Source organism: Humulus lupulus, chromosome 1, assembly GCF_963169125.1.
Source record: "Humulus lupulus chromosome 1, drHumLupu1.1, whole genome shotgun sequence".
Lineage (NCBI taxonomy): Eukaryota > Viridiplantae > Streptophyta > Magnoliopsida > Rosales > Cannabaceae > Humulus > Humulus lupulus.
In genome coordinates, this window is record NC_084793.1 from 64,243,572 (window position 1) to 64,247,750 (window position 4,179).

The 4,179-nt window shown below is 33.4% G+C and overlaps 2 long non-coding RNA genes across 2 annotated transcripts; both read left to right on the forward strand.

The window, feature by feature from the left end:
• The first annotated feature begins 513 nt into the window (after window positions 1-513).
• LOC133793438 (uncharacterized) lies at window positions 514-2,109 on the forward strand. The gene is made up of 3 exons (XR_009874823.1): window positions 514-1,418; window positions 1,762-1,894; window positions 1,973-2,109. It is a non-coding gene; the product is annotated as an uncharacterized LOC133793438 (long non-coding RNA).
• A 99-nt stretch (window positions 2,110-2,208) lies between these two features.
• Window positions 2,209-3,384, forward strand: LOC133793445 (uncharacterized). The gene is made up of 2 exons (XR_009874826.1): window positions 2,209-2,332; window positions 2,438-3,384. It is a non-coding gene; the product is annotated as an uncharacterized LOC133793445 (long non-coding RNA).
• The last annotated feature ends 795 nt before the right edge of the window (window positions 3,385-4,179 follow it).

Here is a 4,179-nt window from a genome sequence, read left to right on the forward strand (position 1 = left end):
TAAATTTATTAATATACAGGATAACTTCCCTGAATGTGTGGGATAGTATCCTGAGACTTCCTCTATAAATAGAGAAGTCATGTACCTTTGTAAAGGACCGAAATTTTGTGATCTTGACAGAAACTCTGGAGAATTCATCCCTAAAGAATTTCCAGAAATCTCCTAAGTTCTAATAACAAAGACTCGTGGACTAGGCAGAGTTAACTGCTGAACCATGTAAAAAACTTTTCTTGTTTTATTGCATTTTTCTGGCCATATTTTTTTACTGTTTACGTGCTCTACATTTTAAGTTGACGAAAAATGGCGTCAACATACAAGATATAGTTTGTGCACGTGTCTGTATCTATAGATACACTTGATGATATATTTTGAAATTATCTTTCATGGTGTATTCTTTTCTTAAAGAGATTTGATATTGTTGGCCAGTGGCCACAATATCTGAGATCTTTAGTAAGTTTTTGTTTATAGTCTAGAGGTTTTCACATGCATTTTCCTTGGAATTTTTACGGTTTAGTTGTGAGAACCGGTTTAGCTTAATTGTGAAGGGCAGATATCTTCTGGGAGCAGTTTAACTAGAGTTGTATCTTTAGCTGTGTTGTCCATGGGAAATAGGATTTGATTACTGTACACATTCCACTATCTTTCAAATTTTATTGAACTTATAACGTTTTGAGTTTTTTTGGTGAGATATTGTTTTCATGCACTTACCAGGATTCTTTAATTTTGTTTATCTTTTTTCTTCCAAATTTTTAATTTTGTTTTTTTTATTACAGAGCCGAATTTTGAAGCATGCTGGTGATTTGGCTGCTGCTGCTGCATTGGCAGATGAAGCAAGATGTATGGATCTTGCAGATTGCTACACCAACAGTGAATGTGTTAAGCGTATGCTTCAGGCTGATCAGGTATTGTGACAGTAATTTTCATCATTTATTATTTGATCTTATTATGAATTATTGCGTTCATGCTGCTTTAAATGTTTTGTATGTGCTTCATGCTTTATTTTCTCTTTCGAAGGTGGCTTTAGCTGAGAAAACTGCAGAGTTGTTCACTAAATATGGAGATCAGCATACCAACCTTCATGACATGCAGTGCATGTGGTTTGTCTCTGTTTACTGCTGGATCTATTTACTTGTTGAAGCAAGTTATGTTGGTTGTTGCTTCTAAGTATTTTCTGTTGTACTTTGAAGGTATGAGCTGGCTTCTGGTGAAAGTTACTTCCATCAAGGTGATCTTGGACGGGCTTTAAAAATTTTTTTGGCTGTGGAGAAGCACTATGCTGATATCACTGAAGACCAATTTAACTTCCATTCTTATTGTTTGAGGAAAATGACTTTACGTACATATGTTGAAATGCTTAAATTTCAAGATCGATTTTATTCACATCCATATTTTCATAAAGCAGTAGTTGGTGCAATTAGGTAAAGCATTTATATTGGGTTCCACATATTGGATTTATTTTTTTATGATGTACTATCAATTAGTCGTTGATGGGTTTTCATAGCTTGACAATAAATGTAAATTTCTGTAAAAAAAAGAGCACTTGCAATTGTAGAATTAAGACCCCTTTAGAGAGGACTGAATGAGTTTCAAGGGAGAAATTGATGATTATTATGGATTAGACATCTGACCTTGGTTTATTTTTAGGTTTTAAATGCAATTTGGTGTATTGTCAGTTTTGCTGTGTTGTCATTTTCTTGCGGTGTAATACATTGTTAATTTTTGCTCTGTATTTATATGTTGGTTGTGGGTTTTCATCTGCAGATGCTATATAAAGTTGTATGATTCCCCTCCAAAGTCAACCACTGAGGAAGACGATGAGATGTCCAAGTTGCCTCCTTCTCAGAAAAAGAAAATGAGGTAAAAATTGAGAAAAGCAGAGGCTCGAGCTAAGAAAGTAATGTTTCTGACTTCTGTAGCTTTTTAGACCATTCCCCTACATTTATTTTTATCCTAATGTTTAGCATTTTTTTAGGAGGCTGAAGGTAAAAATGAAGAATCCAATGCTAATAGTGTCTCAAAGACTGGGAAACGAAATGTGAAACCTGTTGATCCAGATCCCCATGGGGAGAAATTGTTGCAGGTTCCGTGTGCCTTTATTTATTTCTTAGATTCCTGAATTGTGTTTTGTATTTTCCTTAATTGTTTGTCGGACATCTTTAGGAAAAGTGTTGCCCTGTCTGATATTTATGTGTTTATTCAAGTAGAAGATCCACTTTTAGAAGCTACAAAGTACTTGAAGTTGCTTCAAAAGAACTACCCTGATTCGTTAGAAACACACTTGCTTTCTTTTGAAGTGAATGTGAGAAAACAGAAGGTTTTGCTTGCCTTTCAGGTAAGCTTTTGTTTAAGAGTGTGGCTGAGAAGCTTTTATTTTGACCCTCTTTTTGTCTTGAGCTGCATAAGGCCAACTGATGACTAAATGGTCTTTGGAGTGCAGCCTGTAAAGCAACTACTGAGGTTGAACGCTGAACACCCAGATACACATCGCTGTTTAGTATGTATCTCTGTTATCTATGGCCATCGTGTTTGTATATGTTCTTATCAGTTTGTGGTGATCTGTCTATTCCACTCGAACTTATTGTTAACTGCTCGAATAAGAGGAATATCATGGGCTTCATAAAGGACCTCTAACAGCCATATTCACATTCTACTTGTTAATTTGGATGCCATACTTGATGCCCTGTTGGTTACCTATCACAGAGAGAATTTTTCCAAAGCTATTTACACATCAATGCTATGTTTGTATTGAACTTTACAGAAAGGAATTAACCTTGCTAGGTCTTTAGAGAAGAAATAAATGCGGATAGAAGTTAGTACAAACTGTATGAATTGTTTCTTCATATTGGTTCTTCTTATGGAATATAGGGTGATAAATTAGTTAGTATGAATTGTCCTTTCCCTTTCTTTTTCTCCTGAGTTGCATAGGTCTGGTTTCCTGGTTTCCTTTACACTCAAATGTGATAAGTTTCAATTCTTGTATTTAATGACCTTATTTGTTTTATTTTTCCTCTGAAATTAGTCTCTCTCTATGTTTTTTGTTCTTTTTGTTTTTCTTTATATATATTATTTCTTTATGGGAGTGATTTTAGTGATTATTTGTTTATATGTTCTTAATAATAAAAGGATTTTTTTTTTTACAATGTGCAGGTATATTGAGATGATTTCTTTGGAGAAATTCTTGACAACATTTGTAGTTGAGGCCTTTAGAATGGAAGAATGTATTTCACTAATTTTTGTATACATTTCTTGTTTTGTATTTAGTGATAAAGGAATCTGAATTGGGCATAAATTATGTTGTAATATGATTTCTTAAGCCTAGACTAGTAGACTAAATATTGTAATTACATTTTGAGTAATTAATAAAAATCTATTTATGTTACCTTATTTGGCTTCAACTTTCATATTTGTTTTCCTAGTTTTGTGTAAGTAAAAAAAGATTATGTTTCTCTAAGCTAATATAACACATGTGTTATACTAAAGTGTAGTATAACACAAAAAAAGTGTTATACTAAAGTGTAGTATAACACAAATTTATAAGTATTGAAATGTGTTATATAATCGACTATAAATAACATAATTAAACACTTATCTATTTATTAAAATAACACAGAAATTGTGTTATCGTTGACAGTATAATAATACATCTGTATAACAATGATAAAGTGTTATGTAAAGTACCCTGACCTACAATAACATAGTCGGTCTTAACACATCAAAAAGTGTTATGGTATGTTTTGATAACACATTTTCGGTGTTATTAAAAGCATTTTTTCTTGTAGTGCCTCCTAATAAAGGTTGGTATCCCCAAGAGAGGAAAGGCCTCAGGAAGAGCATCCACCAATAAGCCTAGAGCACCCACCAAGCCATCTAGCCAAAAAGGGCCCTAAAAGAGACCCTTGTAAAAATGGTACTATGACTGATCACTACTAGAAATATAGGCTTTTACTTCGTTTTTTACACATAGAATATAAAAAAACTGAAGTAAAAGCCTTTCAATGGGTTTTACTTCGCTTTTGGGAATGGTAGTACATAAAAAAAGGCTATTACTTCGGTTTCTTAAAAAAACGAAGTTAAAATAGAAAATAGACAAGGGCCATGTTTGGTTTGCACACTATATTGGGGCTTTCACTTCGATTTTTATGAAAAAACCGAAGTGAAAAGTGGAGCAAGCCAAACGCG